Raw genomic sequence first — 19,180 nt, forward strand, 5'->3', positions numbered from 1 at the left:
CTTGGAAAAGAACTTGCCCAACTCCTGATGTTAAGGTCTACTCAAACAGCCCCAAAAAGCGTGGGAATTAAATCTGGACCATTTAGCAGTCTGTATTGTAGAGGAAATGTTTAACACTGCACTTTTCTGCACAGAGCCTATCTAATTTTATAGTGATTCTAAAATAAGGTAGGAAGGACGTTTCAAACCACTTCATAGGAATTTCTGTGAAACTGAGTGACTGTTTTTTTAGGCAGAACAATTATGCCCACAATGTACCATAAATAGCCATGAAACGAATGACCAATTTTATTTGAGGGTTTGTTGGCCAGGATACTGTGAGAAACTCCCTTTTCTTTTTGAATAGTGCCTTGGGATTGTTAACATCCATGTGAACAGGCAGACGGGACCTTGGTAACATCTCATCTGAAAATATTCACTGAAAATCATTCTGGTGAAATTAGCTGTGTCTTTGCCTGCAAAATACAGTCACTATACTTTATAATAAATCTTGTGAAGTACTTTGAGATAGCCTCCCAATGTGAAAGGCATTATATCAAATGCAAGGATTATTATTACATGGAGTTGTTCCAAGTTAAAATGAGGTACACTAGAAACATGTGACAATATGGTAGCAATATGGATGTAAACATAAAGCTATTTAGGAACAATTGAAAATCAATTTAAATGAAAAAAAAATTAAATAGAAATTACAAACCTGGTGAAAAGATCAAAGCTACATTTTTTTACATTGAAGGAGATTCCATCTTTTGCACAAAAGTTCATAACAGCTATCGCAATCAACTAAAAATTGACATGACAGAATCAGCTCAAAGTTCTTGTGAAATTATTTCATTAGTAAAATTCTGAGACGAGAAAACTACATCCATGGGACTAATTTTGGCACAAAGTGAAATTTACTTTGGCTTCACAAGTCATTGCTGGATTCCAAATCAAAGAAATGTGTTTCTAGTCTTAAAAGAAAGTAGATCTTTTACGAGGGATATCCCAAAAGTAATGCCTCCTTTCTCTCTTCTCAAAATTCTTTCATTGTTAATTTACAAAACTTAACATAGACACAAAACAAGCTTTTTTAAATACAGCAGTGCCGTTATTTCTGTGGATTCAACTTTCTGTGGATTCTCTTCATTAACCTTGTTGCCGGCTTCCAGCTTCGAGACCTATCTTGAAGTTCAGTTTCTCATTTCACACGATTTACCCAGCATCTTACAGTATTCACATCAGCACATAAGTGTTTGTACACTTTCATCATTCAATGGTGAATCTTAATCGGCGAAATCACCTAAGCTGTGAGTCCTGTAGCTTTGGTGGAGCACTCACCTCGCAAGCGAGAGGACCTGGGTTCAATTCCTGGCAGGACAAAACATTGGGCAAGTTTCCTTACTCCACACGCCTCTGTTTACCAGCAATAATAATAATAATCCTTGCGCTTTTCACATCTTCTAGATGTCTCAAAGCACTTCACAGAATATGCTATAAAGTGAATTGACCGTATATTTGTGGGTGAAACACGGCAGCCAATTGTGCACGACAGTGTCCCACAAACAGTTGTGGATTGAAAATGACCAATTTATTATTGTTTTGTTTTGGAGGGATTATTAGGCGTGTGGAGTAAGGAAACTTGCCCAAGGTTTCGCCCTGCCTGGAAATGAACCCAGATGTCTCGCTTGCAAGGGGAGTGCTCTAACCACTGAGCTACAGGACTCCAAGTAGAGTTAGAGTGACCCGGTTGATAGTTGATTGGTGGATTGCTTTTCCGGGAATAATAATTCCTTCAAAAAAAATAATAATTTGGTCACTCAACCCACAACTGTTTGTGGGACACTGCTGTACGCAATTGGCTGCTGTGTTTTGCCCACAAAATACACAGTCAATTTACTTTACACCGTATTCTGTGAAGCGCTTTGAGACGTCTCGGAGACGTGATAAAGCACTATATCAAATGCAAGGATTATTATTATAAATTCATTTGCTGCACACCGCTTAACATGTCTAAAAATGCTAGATGCCATTTTTAACTACTGTCATGTGCCTCCATCTAGATAGAAGTAAACAAAACTTTCACAGCAGGGGTGGGATATATAAAAGTATCTTGTGTATGTTTTTCATGACTGTACCACATACTCCCTCGTACTTTTTTTGCCGAGACTATGGAAGATGCTGAAAGCCTGTCAATTCTCAAAGGGATGGAAACCATATATTTAACACAGAAAGCAGCCTTCCTGGCAAATAAAATTATTGTGGATTATCAGTTTGGGTTAAAAATACAGTTTGATCATAGTATTCTTTGACTTACAGAAATATCCAATTTGAACATTAAATAAATCAGGTACTCATACCATAATTTGGAGAAAATAAAAATAAAACCTTTCTGGGAAAAGGTGCCCTCAAGAACAAATACATGTGACCAGCTTCTTTATTGTGGCAGTTAATATTGGAGCCAAGAAAACCCTTGGTTCTAGCCAAGGATTTTTTTTGCTCACTACTGGAAATCCACTCAACAGTCATTGGAAGTTGAATCAAAACTGGCCTGTAAAGGTTGCAGTGCAATGAAACTTTATTATTGTTTTGTGGAAGTTGCTCTGAAAGAAAAACTCCATTTGCCTAATGCAGAAATTGTAGATCTGCTGGAAAGCCAAGAAAACAATGTTCCTGTTTTCAGAAACTGCACAGGCAATGAAACCTGTCTTATATCACATTTATAGCAGCAAATAGAAACCAAGGGAACAAACACACATTAATTCCCATTTTTAATAACGAGGGTGTAATGTTACGTAATTCGACTTTTCAGTGGATGCCTTTTTGATCAGTTTAAAGAAATAAAAATATCATTCAATAGATTGAAACAAATGGGTTCCCACCCAATGTCAGAGGAATGACAATCTATAAGCACAGATAGAAATTCCAAAGTTTCTTAATCCCATACGAAGCAAGAACAAGTTATTTTGTATTACAACTTCTACATTACCAGTTTAATTTCTGTTCCGTTCCCTTTATAAATCCCTTTTAAAAAAGCAATTAACAAATTACTTCAGTCCCAGTTTACAGGATTATTTGATCCCAGTAACAGATTCCCAACCCTGGGAATAATAATCCTTGCATTTGATGTAGTGCCTCAACACATCATTGCAACATCTCAAAGTGCAAATATAGTGACTGTATATGTGTAGGTAAATGAAACAGCACTCACCCAGCATTACACTGGAGTGTCAGTATAGACGGTGAGCTCAAAATCTTGATGAACAACTCTCTGATTCATATAGACTAACAATCTGTTAACCTTTCCCCTCCCCTAGTTTTTAATATGGATCATATATAAATGCTTTTTGTTTAAGTTCATTACTTATCTCTTATGAGTGGCATGGCAAAACATTTCAAAGCATTCACAGCTTATTACTGTCAGTGCAGTTACTGGTTTTGTGGACAACAAGACGGACGTTTGCATCAGCAAAACTTTGAGATGAAGACCAATTAATCTGGAATATTGTTGGCTAGAATACCAGGAGAAACTCCTTTCAAATAGTGTCATAGGATCTTTAATGTCCATCAGAACTGGTATATCCATTTAGGTAAATAGATTTTTTAATCTGATTTCAATCAATTACAATGCCTGCAATTCTCTTGATCGACTCTCCATTTCATCTAAAAAAAAATGAATGCTCCCACAACGCTGCTGTTAGTCTAGTCTCTAGACTATGAGCTCAAGTCTGAATGCAGGGTTTGAAACCATAACTTTCTGACATAAAGTAAGAATGCTACTAATTGAGCCAAACACAGTAAATCCATCGATTAATATTTCTATAAATGGAACCTATATATTAGCAATTCTCTAGCTGTTTAAATGTTCTCTGTCAATAACAAATTACTGTAAAAGGATATTGCTTTCATTATTTGAGGAGACAATTATAATTCCACTGGAGTCAGATATGTAATTGTCCTTATATATATTGCCAAAATATTTCAAAATTAACCTTATCAGTAAGGAAATCAATTTAAGCAGTGACTGCAGCATCAATAAACCAAAGCAGACTGTGCAGATAACCAGAGATTGCAGGTATGGGAGGAGTCAGTCCAGGCAAATTCTACATTGTTCATACTGTTAATTATAATAATAATAATCCTTGCATTTTCATGTCTTCTAGATGTCTCAAAGCGCTTCACAGAATATACTGTAATAAACCTGTGTATACCAGAAAGTGACTTGTTTCTCCAACTGAGTAAGTTCATTTCGAAGAACACAGTAATTTAGATTTTATATAATGCCTTTCACATGAGGACTTCTTGAACTACTTCATACAACTGACTGAGAAACCGATCTAGAGGAGGAGTACGAGCTGAAGGGGGAAGAGAAAGTGGCAAAAGTACAATTAAAGAGATAGATCTTCAGAAACAAAAACAGTGAGAGCTGGGAAAACTCAGCAGATTAGGCAGCATCTATGGAGAAAGGAAAGTGAGTCAACGTTTCGGATCCACGACCCTTCGTCAGAACTGGAACATGGGGAGGCAGGACCAGGAAGACAAAGAAGATAAAAAAGAAGACAAAGGAATGTGTTAGTTGATGGGTTAAAGAGGTGATAGTGGCATAAACAACAACAACAACTTGGATTTAGAGAGCCGCCCTCCACGCCGGCCGGCGTCTCAGAGCGCTTTACAGTAACGGATCCTGGGACCGAGGGAGGGGGAGGAAGGTGACCAAAGGCGCGGTCGAAAAGAAAGGTCTTCAGCAGAGACCTGAAAATGGGAAGGGAGGAAGTGAGACGAAGGGAGTGAGGAAGGCAGTTCCAGAGCCTCGGGGCATAGTGGCTGAAGCACGGCCGCCGAGGGTGGAGCGGAGGACTTGGGGGACGAGGAGGAGGCCACACCCGGAGGAACGGAGGCAACGGGTACTGTTTTGTAAAACAAAAGGTGGGGGGGTTGTGGGTTGAAACAAAACTGAGAAGAGGTGTTAATTGTGCAGATAGATCAGACGATAGATCTTCAGGCCTGTTTGAAGGTGAGGAAGGAGGGAATAAGGTGGAGGGGCTCTGGATGCAGTTCTAGAGAATGGGGGCAGAGTGATTGAAGGCTTGCCTGCAAATGGTGGGGTGCACTAGATGAAGTTTGTGAAGCAGCCCAGTGTTTGCTGAGCAGGGGAAGCAAACATGGTGATAAGGTGACAGAAAATCAGAGCTAGACTGGGGCAAAGCCATGAAGACATTTCATAGTGAAGACAAGAATCTTGAATTTGATCCACTGGGGGAAGGAGAGCCAGGGGAGCTAAGTAAAAATGGGGTGACAGACTCACAGAGCCTAGTGTGCGAGAGAGGACTTGCGCTGCAGAGACATGGCCCATCCATCTACCTCTCTTTTGAGCCGATTAGTAAATTTACTTCTGTGTTTCTTGGAACTGATGAGGCGTTGCCAGCTGATTTTTATCTAACTTTCAAGTATCAAAATATATCAGCACCGTGGTGGGCTGCAGGTTTGATAATCCCAGTCCCTAGAGAGTTCAACTCTAGGTGGTTGGTACCTTTCTATGAGGTTAATGCTAAATCGAAGGGGTTTGCTTCACTACACTGCTGTTGTGTCAACTGGCTGATATTGCAAAACATCATTACCAGTGGTAGCAAACAAAAATCCCCCTTCCTCTTTTCAGCCACAGGAAGCATACGGTTCATGAGATTAAGTGCCGATAACCAAGAATACATAGAGGTTAACCAAGAAATCATAGGGATGACTTCCCGTCCCCGCCCGGTTACCTGCAGGGTACCCCAGGGATCCATCCTTGGACCTCTTCTTTTCCTTATCTATCTGCTCCCTCTGGGCGATGTCATTCTCAGACATGGGGTAAACTTCCACATGTATGCAGATGACACACAAATGTAGTTTGCCTCCTCCAGTACCAACTCCAGGTCGGCCGATCAGCTTGTCTGGCAGACATTAGGGCTTGGATGAGTGCAAATGTCCTGCAACTGAATGTGGACAAGACGGAAGCCATATTCCTTGGCTCCTGTCATCATCTTCACTCCGGCAGATCTGAATTCCTCACTCTCCCTGGGCCCTCCCTCACACTCACCAAACTAGCGTGCAATCTAGGCGTCCGGTTTGACCCCCAGCTTTCCTTCCTCCCTCACATCCAGTCCCTGACCAGGACCGCCTTCTTCCACCTCCGCCACATGGCCCACCTCCGACCGTACCTACCCCAAATCCAGCTGAATGCATTTGTTATCTCTCACCTGGATTACTCAAACTCACTCCTTGCCGGACTCCCCAGTTGCACTATTCAAAAGATCCAGTTCATTCAGAACTCTGCTGCCCTCATATTGACCCGGACCAAACTCTGTATCCACATCTCACCAGTTCTGGCCAGGCTCCAACTTCAAGATTCTCACACTCGTGTTCAAATCCCTTCATTCTCTAGCAACCTCCCTACCTTTCTGACCTCCTCACTCCCCAATCCACCACCCAGCGCCTCTGCTCGACTGGCACCGGCCTCCTGCTCGTCCCTCGCACCCTCCACCCCACCATCGGAGGTTGTGGTTTCAGCCACTAAGCCCCGAAACTCTGGTACACTCTCCTTCAATCCCTCCGCCTTGCCCCCTCTCTCCCCCTTTTCAAGTTCTGCCTGAAAATCTTCCTCTTCGACCGTTCTTATGGGCACCTCCCCCCTGGCTCACAGTCAGGCTCCACCACTGTTAAGCACTCCTGCGTGGAGGGCACTATATTAGTACAAGTGTTGTTGTTAACATACCCTCATACACACTGAAAGAAAAAAAAAATTTTAAACTTGCTTCTTGTACCTTCTTGTTTAGATAATTGTAGTGACTGCCAGCAATTTACTGCAATGAGTATGGCTAGTTTCCTTATCTGAATAGCTCCCTTTATATTCTTTCACTGACTGCATCCATGCCAAGAAACACTATGTGTGAATGGCTTGTGTATGTTTATATAGTAACACTTGCGAAGTCTCATTTAAAGCCAAGCTCACAAAATGAAACCAAATTATAAAGACTGATAACAGGAAATCGAGAAGAGGAGAATGTGAGAACCAATTCACATTCTGATGTTGAGATTATCTACATCTGTCAATAACAAATGAGAGGTACAGATGTGAAGTGATATTACCAGTAAAGTGAAAAAAATCATAATTATAATCCTCAGAATTGAGTATCTGAGATGTGATTGCAGTTTTGAATACCCTGTTTTCAAGGATTAGGATGCAGCGATTAACAATGGCAACTCTATACCTTATAAGTAACTTTAACAAATACTGCACAGAGTTCAGTTGAAGGGAAAAAGGACATGTGTGGGAGATGGATTAGATTTCTGGAGTTATTCTCAGTTTCCATGTTCTGAGAGTTTCTGTCAGTGCTATAATAATAATAATCCTTGCATTTGATATCGCGCTTTTCACGTTGGGAGGACATCCCAAAGCACTTCACAGAACACACTGTAAAGTGAATTGACTGTATATTTGTGGGCAAAACCCGGCAGCCAATTGCGCACAGCAGTGTCCCACAAACAGTCGTGGATTGAGTGATCAAATTATTATTGAGTATTTTTTTAAGGTTTCTTATCCCCGGAAAAGTGATCCACCAATCGACTAATCACAACCGGGTTCCTACCTACTCCTAGATAATCAGAGCCGTGTGGAGTAAGGAAACTTGCCCAACGTTTCGCCCTGCCGGGAATCAAACCCAGGTCCTCTCACTTACGAGGTGAGTGCTCTAACCACTACTCTACAAGACACCGAAGTACTTCGAGACGTAACAGACTACCTTCACAGGCTCTTGCAATGAGTGGGCACCAGTGCCAAGCGATAATGCGAGGGTATCGCCTACCCTGCTTTGTCTGCTCATCCTACCTGCAGATCTCTGGACGAAAAGCAAAAAAAAACACTTCCAATGAAAACAGAATAGCCCCATTGCTATAGTCAGTGATAGAGCAGGAGGAACAGAACAGGACCCACCTCCCAACGGTGACAGGCGCTGTGGATATGGGTGTAAATTGTATTGTATCTGTAAGACCTCAATGTCTGTCTGTCTGTCTGTCTGTCTGACATCAACACACTCAACTACACCTATTCCCGGTAAACTAACAGGTTAGACCCGTCCCGAAAGGCACAGGTGACACCACGAGAGGATGCGAAAAGGTTGGCAAACCGCGGGCCACCTTGAGCAGCGCCACCGCTCCCGGTGATGGCGACGCCATGATGGCCACCAGCCGTCGTGCTCCCAGCACCAGCTTCCCCTGACTGGCCGGTGATTGGCTGTTGCTGGAGGTGGTGGTGGGGGGGGGGGGAGAGGAGGAGGAGGAGCGCGCGGGCGGCGGGGGGGGGGGAGTAAATCCCCGTATGTGGCAGCAGGAAGAAGCGGCGGCGACAGCGCGAGCGGAGCTCGGACCAACCGTCAGGTACTGCGCGCGACCCCACTCTAACGTCTCGGCGGTGGCTCGCGCCCTCCCTCCCCGCACGGTGGGGCTGTGAAGGCAGCGGCTCGCGCCGCTCAGTCAGGCAGTCAGTCAGTCAGTGAGAGGCCATGGATTCCGCGGCGGCCGTCGCGGAGGGTAAGTTGTTCCGTTCGCGAAGTGACAAGCAACGCTGTCATCTCATTCCTGGCCCCGGCCTAGCGGTGCTTGTTTCGGAAAGAAGCCGAAGGGGAGGAGGGGGGGGGCAGCTCGGGCGCCTCGGTCTGACGAAGCAGCCGCCGCCGAGGTGATGCTGGCCGCGCCACACCGAGCCGCGCGTTGCCGTGGCTGTGTGAGTGCGAGCGGGGAGCGGGGGAAGGGAGGGCGGGATTTTGCTGCCGGTGTTTTTATCCGTTGCCATTTGCCTCCCCAGCCCTGGCGTGTCCACCCCCCCCTTCCCTCCCCATCCTTGTGTGTGACTTGCCCTGGGGGGAGAGCGAGAGAGCCACCAGCACCAGCACCATTCCTCCCTCCCTCTCCCACACACACACACACACACACGCCGGCAGCTCGGCTCCGGCTAAACATGTTCCAGGTGATTTTCAGGATTAAGGATTTCGGGGCAATTTCTCACCGACACCACCGCTGGAGGTTTTAAAAACAGCGTCGAATTCCCCCCTCCCCTCCACTACCCCCCCCCACCCACCCACAACTACTGGGACCTGCAGCAGCCGTCCCCCCCCACGGCTGAGAAATTGATTCCCCGAACCGTCGAAAGAAAAACAAATATATATAAATTAACCTCAGAGACGCGCAAGGAGCCAATTGCTGTCCGCCCGGTGGTGTGTGTCTGTGTGGGTTTGGAAGTTCCCACGATCACCAGGTTCCTCACCATCTTCAGCCCCAGCTGTACACACACACCCCCCACACCACCACTCCCCCCCCCCAGAGCTCCCCAGCAATTTCCTGCTGACAGCATTGAGGATTTCTCCAGTGGCGGTGGTGGGGATTTTGAGTGTATAACACCCAGATTTGAACTGATGGGAGTCGGTGTATTCCAGCAAAGCTTCGCTTGGTCCATGCACAACGGCCATCCATCCTTGCATTTGATACAGCACCTTATCAGGTCGTTGAGACATCTCGAAGTATTTGACGGGATATATGGTAAAGGGGAGTGATCGCATTTTGTGGGGGAAACACGGCTGCCAATTGCACACAGCAGCGTCCCACACACAGCCATGCCATGCCATGGCGTGAGTGATCCATTTTATTTGGGCTTCAAATTTGTGGTCTGCTTTGGTTTATGATGCGAATAAGCTTGCAATGTTGTAGTATTTGGTGATCTCAACAGTCTACTTTAGGTAGATTTGTAATAAAGCAAGAAATGCTCTTGATACCTTCTGCTGGAAGACCAAATATAAACGAGCCCAAATCAGTTATTTTTGAGTTATTTGATGCTAAAATTAATATTTTTTGAAAAATCTAACAGTTGAGGAGTGTGATTCCTATTGAACCAACTATTACAAATTTAAATAAAAGTTGAACAAAATTCTTAACATTTATTGTGGCTTAGATTGGTTCTGTACTCTGGGTGAAATGGTTGCATGCATGCCATTTTTGAACATTTGTGCTCGAGTCAACATGGCAATTCTGTTTTGTGTTTATTGTGGAAAATGAATATGAATTATTATTAGAATTTTTGAATTTGTTGTGTTCTGCTTTAAATGCGAGTAGGTTTTAGTTCAGGAACTGCAGTCATCACGGAGATTACAGTGCTATCACGTTTACCTGTTAATTCAGTATTGGAAAAGCATTTTTGAAAAATTGCCCTCATTTTAATTCTGGATCTTATACTTTTCCAAAATATGCTGCTATCAACAATTCTTCTGTTCAATGCCATTTTATCCATAAATTATGCAAGTGTGCCCTTCACAGAATGCATCTTGAATAGTCACGCAATATAAGTAGTTATTTCTTGGTTCCTGGGTAGATGATTACAGCATTTGTGTTAAATCCTAATACTGTATTGTGGTGCTAGGGTTTTACTGCATTATTGGTGGATGAGACGTTGAATCAAGGTCCTGTCTGCTTGTCCAGTTAAAGATCCCATGGCACTATTTGAAAAGAGAAGTGAGTTTCTTTTGGTATCCCAGCAATAATTCCTCAAAAAACGAGTCTTCAAAACCCATAGCATGTTGGGCCGTTCTCCCTGACGTGAAAGGCACTTTGCCAAATGTAAGGAGTATTTTTATTATTGTTTGTGTTATTATTCAAATTTATCACATTTCAGGCACTCTGTTCAAACAGTGCTATTGTATTAATTTTATAAAAATGTTAGCTTATCCTCTACAAGTATCTATAGAATTTCAGTAGAGGGCAGCCATTTTCCAGATACCGTGGACAAACGTCAGCTCAAAACTTATAAATTACGCAACCACAGTCTATTTAGGAAGGACATAGACCCCTGAGACAAATTTCTATCTTGGAAATTTTGAAAGAAACCCCCAAAGAACGCCTGTCAATTTAAAAACTCCTGGTCAATTCCACGGTTTGATTTTAGATTTTAAACCTTAAAGACTTGCAGTAAATTGATAATTTGTAAGTCTAAAAAAGAATTATCCTCTCCAAACTTCCACTCTGAAGGCTGTTTTTCTAAAATTTCCAATCTTAAGACTGAACATCTTAAGACTGAACATTAAATTTACATAGAGTAATACAGCAATTTGTCCCAATTAGTTTGTGTTGGTGTCCTCGCCCATCCTATTTCCCCCCCCATAACCTTAATTTCTTTCTCTCTCATGTAATCATTTGGTTTTCTTTTAAATGCATTGACGGAAAACATTACACTTAAACGAGAAAGAATTTAAACTTAATGAGTGCAGCCTTCAACTTAGACATGAAAATAAAACTCACCCTGCTCTACTTGGTTACAAAAGATGCACAGCACCCCTTCCACTTCCTATTCACAGCATATGGGTAGGAATTGATATTGTAGTGAACATTTTGCCTTTGTGCTCCCTTGCACTGTGCAATTTCACTGCATACAGACAAAATACAACTTTATTGTAGTGCCATCCTTTATTTAGACTTCCTCTATAAATTGCTTCTTTTCTTCAAATGAAATAACTTCAGTCTATATTGTTTTTTTCAATGAGCCAAACACAGCCTCATTGAAAAAAGAACGTAGGCTGTAAAACAACAAAAACTGAATGACAAAGACAATGACCCTCTGAAGTCTTGCAATAAAAAATTACCTACATCACCCAACAAGATAACACTGATGACCTTTCTGTTACTCATTGCAACACATTGGAGTCCTGTAGCTCAGTGGTTAGAGCACTCGCTTTGCAAGTGAGAGACCTGAGTTCAATTCCAGGCAGAGGGCGAAACCTTGGGCAAGTTTCCTTACTCCACACAGAGCCTAATAATAATCCCTCCAAAACCAAAAACAATAATAAATTGGTCATTTTCAATCTACGACTGTTTGTGGGACATTGCTGTGCGCAATTGGCTGCCGCGTTCGCCCACAAATATACAGTTAATTCACTTTACAGTGTGTTCTGTGAAGCACTTTGGGACGTCCTCCCGACGTGAAAACCGCTATATCAAATGCAAGGATATTATTACCAATATCACGCACTAGCAGTGCGATTGAAAATTATCATTGGAAAAATTAATAGTGAATTTCAAAGAACAAAAAATTCTACCTGCAGATGTGCAGTAGCATCCACTTTTTACGATACTAGTACCAGAGAAACAGAAAGTAATAATCTATACGCATCACCTATACCGCTTGCTAGCAGGAGACAGGAAATGATCACTTACATTCTTTCCAGCAAAAAACACACACAAGCGCATTATTTTCAGAAAACATTGCTAAACATACTTCTCAAATTACACTGTTGTTGCTCTATATTCTTTTGTAATACATAGCACCATCATGAATAATACCAGTCTTGGGGCGGACCCATTTCCGAGTTGCTGAATATTTCTGAAGCAGTACAAAAAATTGATATAAAACTCAATGTCCAACGTTTTTTAAGTGGTGCTTTAGTAAGTTAGATTCTTCTGTTTCAAAAATGAAATTAATAAAAACTAAGATGGTAAAGAGATGTAGGACCCAGGGCAATACCATGGTGGATGAGGGCATTGAACAGAAAATAGATGCTTCACCATGGGAAGAGGAGAAGAAATTCGAAGGGGAGTTTTCTGGGCTTTCTCTTGAAATTTTCAGGATATAGTTTTTTCTTATGTGACTAAAATAGACTATGGGTGCATAACATGGAAACGCTTAGGTTTCAGAAAGGAACTGGTTAGATATCTAAAAAGGATCCAGCTGCAGGGTATGGGGAAAAGGCAGATAAATGGAACTGAAAGTACTTAAAAACCAGCACAAACGCAATGGGCCAAATGGCCTGCTGTGCTGTAAATTTCTAAGGGTACTATGAAACAGTATTACGTTTTTTAAAAAATGTAAATTATGTGAATGAAACTAAGTAGTAGAGGACAATAGATGTATGTTTATTATGGCATTTATTATGCTATGTATTTATTGTGTATGTTTAATATGTTTATTATGGCACCCTGGAAGGTTACAAATCTTATATGCAATTATCACACAAAGTTTGGTTGGGGTGGAGCAGAGTTTGTGTCCTTTACATCATTAGGTAGCATTTTTTTCCCAAACTGGATGCTAATTAACACAATTGGTTCAAAAGTTTTATTCAGCAAATCCCCGTACTGCATTGCCTTCCACAGAAATAGTTGTGCAACTGGAATTAGAGTTGCAATAATTCTTATTGACCATCGAGTTGTTCATGTCAGCAATTGTATGCTTGAACTTGTTGGATTTTAAATGCTTTCTTTGTGAACTTGAGCTGAGTACAGTAGTTAATCTTCTTATGGTCTGAGCTCTTCTAATGATGTAAAGAACTCTGATTAGCGACTTGTTTCTTACAATGAATTGTATAAAGAATGATATTGACAACTGTTTAGGTACTTATTATTTTGCCTCACAACTTTCCTTTTTCTTCCCCTTAATCTTTCCACTCCTTGCTCGTGTGCTTTCTACACGTCAGCAATTTTATTCGTGATTTTGTTAGAGATTTTAAATGCTGCCTTTATGAACTTGAGGGAACCAACTGTGTTCCATGGCTAATCTCCTTGAGGCCTGAGCTGTTCTAATGATATAAAGAACTCTTTGTCAGGATTAGCGACTTGTTTCTTAAAATTAGTTATTAAATGAATAGAATGATATTGACAACTGTAGAGTTACTTATTATTTTGCCTCACATCTTTCCTTTAATCTCACTCCCTTAGTCCAAATGTTTGGGCTGACTACAATTGGTAGCCGTGGAGCTGAAATCTGGGGTTTTCACCTTTGTTACACACTATTTTAGGAGATAACCAATAAGCAGTAACCAAGGAAGTAAACCATACACAATGATCAGAAAGCTGCACATGCAGCTTTTTGTCTTATTTTACCAACAAATGCACAAAAAGGACAAAGTACACATACATATATCGTCCAAATATGAGTATTGAGATCACAATATCCATTACTCTTTTTTTAATTTACTATACTATAATCAAAAACACAATTTTGCCACATCTGGATTCCAAATTTGCCACAATGTGGCTAACATTTTCGCTAAACTCTGCTTTAATTGATGGAAGAAATTAGATAATGAAAGGATTGCATTGGTTAACATTCTGTTCACTTGTGAGAGAACTCTGTTCAAAAATGCGGAGGCAAAAGGTACATCATCCTTTTGAAGTGCTTATCATTCCAATTGTTATACCAATGTTGTGTTCAACAGGATATGGGTTAAGCAAAGTTTTATGACCCTTATATGAACAGAGAAAATAATCTCCATCTTTTTCGAACCAAAACAATAGCTCTACGTTTTGGAAGCTGAGAGTTGTTCAAACATGCAGTGTTGGGGTGGGGGGAGGGATATGATTTCAGGAAACGAGGCTGAGTGCTGTGCTGGTACATTGCATGAGCTCCTACTTGCTGCTTCATCAAACTCTTATCATGTAGCATCATGTCCTTTTACATTCGTTTAAAGCATTCACCACACATGTTGTGTAAGCAAAATTCAAAGTTGATAATCGTGAAATAAGCTATTAAGGGCACGTATAAGCCACACCGCAGTGCTTGAGATTTGCTTCATCAGTTTGAGAGAAAAAAACAGTTTTTTCTGGATTTTAAATGGTAATTAACAATGGGGTATGAAAAAAGTAACTGGTTTATGGGTGAACATTAATTTGTCTCGATTGCATCAGCAGAGTATGGTTCGTCTCACTAGTTTTTTGTGTATGTTATAATGTTCCTTAGACAATTCACCCAGCACATTTTGCCTTGTCCTATTTCCTTCTCTTCTAGGATGACGCAACACATTGTCTCTCTTTGAGGACTACTTCTGCAGTAGAAATTGCACTGGGGGCTAGGCTACATTGTATTCTGTTTTTAACTACAAGTTGAATAATGTGCTATTTTTCTTGATCTGGAGATTGATTCATAGTATTCTATGCCTGGTGCCATCAAGAAGCAAGGTATTTATGCAAAAAAATGTAAATTATTTTTGAAAACTAGCATTTTTGGCACAGTTTTTAAAAAAAATGTTGTGTGTTTCAATTGCATGCACCATGAGGTTTAAAAATGTGGGTTTGCATCCTTGATCCTACACCAGTTCAGAAATTGAGTAGAGAACAGACAATCCCTAATGGGAAATCCATCACTTTCTTCTTCATGCCTGGTAAACACAGTTAATAGTTTGGTAGAGGCAGTGGACTTGATTGTGTTCCAGATTTTGGATAATAAGTAAGGTGGAATCCCAACAATATGTTTTATGGCTTGTTGCCGGGTTGTGAGCAGTCCGAAATTAACACTGAAATCTTGGTACCTGATGTGATGTTACCCATATGTCTAACCATTTTAACCATCATTTAATTCCTGCTATTTATGAAATCCTACATCAGTCTTAAATTATTGGAGAATCAATGGTTTTACGTTGTGCAAATTAATTCCCATGTGTAGGTGGCTTACACATGTGAAACTCAGTCTGATTTGGATAATATTAAGCATGGTAATAGGTTCAGTTTTTGTCAGACACCTGGCTGACCAAAGAGAAGTCAAATTTCTGTTAAAAGAAAGTTTCTCCCAACAATCTCCAAAATAAAATTGGCCACTCACCCCATGGCTGTTTGTGGGAAATTGCTGTGCACAAGTGGCTGCTGCATATCACCCACAAAATACATAGTCCACAATATACACTTTATAGTATATCCTGTGAGATACTTTGAGACATCTCAATGATATAATGAGACGCTATATCAAATATTTAAGGTTTCAATAGTAGTTTTATTATTAAAAAAATAATAAATTGATCACTGCAATCCACGACTGTTTGTGAGAAACTGCTGTGCGCAACTGGCTGCCGTGTTTTGCCCACAAAATATATATTCAATTCACTTTACAATATAATCTATGATGTGCTTTGAGACGTCTAGAAGACATAAGACGCTGTATCAAATGCAAGGATTATTATTAGTAGTAGTTTTGTAGAAAAGATTGATTTTTGCAGAACTTGATGTTGGCAATTGTCACTAGGTTGACCTTGGGATTTAGATTTCATGGTACTTGTAGTTCTTTCAGAGAGCTGGTACATATACAATGGACTGAATGGTCTCCATATGTGCTGTAAAATTCTACGATTTTAATTTGCCCCTTTGATATCCAACTAATAGTATTAATAAGGGGTAAAAAGGGAACCTTATATTTTAGTGAGGTTGCTTTAGTACGAAAGTTTAGGTGAATTTTGCTGTGTGGAAAATGTGCAAAAGATCGATGACACATGAAATAGATTGTTTTATAGATTATTCTTGTGAATAATCACTTTCCCCAATTCCTAGAATCTGTTTTCTCATTTTTGCTTAATGTTTGAAATGTACACTCCCAGTGATTTGCTACATCCATGGCAGACATGTTTTGGGTTTTTCACAGCACTTGTTGCATTGCATGTTTTGTGCAGCTGCTTTTTGTTGAGGGCAAAACTGTAACATTTCTTCATTACAATCCCATGAGGTACCCTCTGTGTTTCATTTAAATATTTGACATGTCTTTAAGCTATTTATTTGTATTTGAGAGCTATTTATGATATACATACAGTATTTAGCACTCTGGGATGCTACTCTGCGTGAGGGGCGCTATATAAGTGCAAGTTGCTGTTAGTGTATTTTCTGTTTCATGGCTTCATCTTCAGATGAAATAGTCATGTACTCATTTGGGTTTCTAGAGCAATACATTTTCTGTGATCATTGCAAACTTTTGATTTTTATGTGCAGAACGTTGTGTAAAAGGTAGGCTGAATGCTTATTTTCTAAACAGATTATTGAATCCGTTAGGAACTATAGTAGTTTGCTTTTAATGTGTTCTGAGGCAGCCTTTTTACAAAAATTCATGTTGACTTGTGTGGCAACACTCTGGAGCTGTACATTCTTATTTTCATTATGCTTCGTTGTTCTTTCCTGTCCCTGAGGGATCCACATCTCTAATGGGTGGGTCTGGTGCAGCTAAAGAAGTAATCAGGAAATCTGAATTAAATGTCTTTATAAGCAAGCAGTTGGTTAAATATTCATGTGAGAGAAAAGTCATATACAAGGCCATAGCCAGGAATGAAACTCTTCACCCTTTCCCCAATCCCCTGCACACTTTTCCCTGCCCCCCCCCCCACAGCCTGGGAATGACAGAATATGTTAAACTTTTGCAATCTTGTCTCGATTAATGGGTGTAACTTTTTCTGTAAAGAACTGGCTGCACTTTGGATTTATCTTCCATTTAAGTTTCTTTGTAACAACATTTTCTATCTTCACAAATTTTCCCTGATTTCATCTCCCTTTCATATAATTTAAATTGCTCGAATTTCTCTTGGATTTTTCTTTATGTATTTTTGTTCTTTAAATATTTCCATCCCCCACCTCTCACCCTCTCTTTCCATTTTCCCCCCTCCCACTCTCTCTTTCCATTTCCTCCCCCTCTCTTTTCATTTCCCCCGTCTCTCGCCTTCCCTTTCCATTCTCCCCACCCCAAGCTAGAAGTTTGCAATTTTTATAAGGGTTAAGAGTACAGTACAAAAGTTGCAGAACTCCAAATTGTACAAATGAAGTTTCTGTGACTTTAAGATTACTCTGTGTGGGGAAAATTCTTTGATCTTGGGCTGATGGAAAAATATACTATTTTAATCTTTCTCTGTTCCATTTACTTGGTCTATAGGGATATAAATTGTATTGTAATGCCTACATTGTTCTTAAATATCTGTTTCAAATAGTAATTGCTCATCAATTTATGCTTGATGGAATTAGTTGATCTTATGCTGAAATTCCACTAAAGTATCTAAAATTTGCTGTTCTACGTTTATGTGCAGCTTGGCTCAGTTGTTGGCATTCTTGCCCTGATTGTTAATCTATGACCTAGGATTTGAGGTGTCAGCCTGGCTTAGTTGGTAGACCTCTAGAGTCAGAAGATTGTGGGTTCAAGCCCCACATCAGGTCTTTGAACTCACAATTTAGGCTGATACTCTAATCGTGCTGGGGGAGTGCTACATGGTTGGACTTTGTTGGGTAAGACATTAAAGCAAACCTGCTTGTTCAGGTTGATAAAGATCCCATGACACTATCAAAAAAGAGAAGGGAAATTCTCCCCAGTGTCCTGGCCAGCAATCTACCAGATACAACTGGTTATTAGATTCATAGTTGTTGTGGGACACCACTGCTGAGAGCAAATTGGCTACTGCATTCACCTACAAAATATTCAGTTACTGCACTCCACAGTAAATCCTGTGAAGTGTTTTGAGACATCCTCCCCATATATCAAAGTCAAGGATTATTATTAATAAATATTTACTTCCATTACAGGAAGCTGATATTAATTTTCTTGAATATCAAAAAAAAATTAATTTAATGGATTGAAGATAATTTACCTATTAGAACAATTTTGATATGACTTTCTATGTGAAGTGAAAATTCTTTGCTAAAATCCAGTGGTATTTAAAAAAAGGGCTTAATGTTTGACTCATTCCTTTTATGGATAGGGAAACGGCAAGGATAGGGAAAATTGTACTCACTCCTATGTCTTAGTACACAACTTATGGCTCAGGCAGATCTGGACAACTTGCCGGTTGTTGTCTGCAAAAGATGAACTGGTGGAGTACATTTTCAATCTAGATACGATATATCTAGATTAGAATATACTAATATGAAAAATTCCTGGGTTGGAGCCATACATAATAATAATAATAATCCTTGCATTTGATATAGCGCTTTTCACGTCGGGAGGACGTCCCAAAGCACTTCACAGAACACACTGTAAAGTGAATTGACTGTATATTTGTGGGCGAACGCGGCAGCCGATTGCGCACAGCAATGTCCCACAAACAGTCGTAGATTGAAAATGACCAATTTATTATTGTTTGGGGTTTTGGAGGGATTATTATTAGGCGTATGGAGTGATAATTAAATCCTCATTATACCTGTTGAGAACTTAATTTGGCAACAAGCAGTGATTAATGCTTTAAACATTAAAAACAATAGTTTCCCCACTTTCAGGTTTAAAATAAAATTATCCAGAATCTATATTATAATTTTTCAATATTATATGAAATGCCTCCATCCATATGCTCTCTTAAAATTGGAATATTAACATCAATTTCTATGATTTATGATGATTCTATCCATCATGACATAATCTTGAAGAATGGCAGAGTCCATATCCATTTTATGTGGAAACACTGTA

The 19,180-nt window shown here is 40.3% G+C and overlaps 1 protein-coding gene across 1 annotated transcript in view; it reads left to right on the plus strand.

The window, feature by feature from the left end:
• The first annotated feature begins 8,314 nt into the window (after positions 1–8,314).
• Positions 8,315–19,180, plus strand: part of cnsta (consortin, connexin sorting protein a) — a 48,968-nt gene continuing 38,102 nt past the window's right edge. Inside the window, 1 exon segment of the mRNA XM_007898405.2 lies at positions 8,315–8,391. The gene's annotated coding sequence lies outside the window, so the exon portion shown is untranslated.

This window comes from Callorhinchus milii, unplaced genomic scaffold (assembly GCF_018977255.1).
Source record: "Callorhinchus milii isolate IMCB2004 unplaced genomic scaffold, IMCB_Cmil_1.0 Scaffold3, whole genome shotgun sequence".
Lineage (NCBI taxonomy): Eukaryota > Metazoa > Chordata > Chondrichthyes > Chimaeriformes > Callorhinchidae > Callorhinchus > Callorhinchus milii.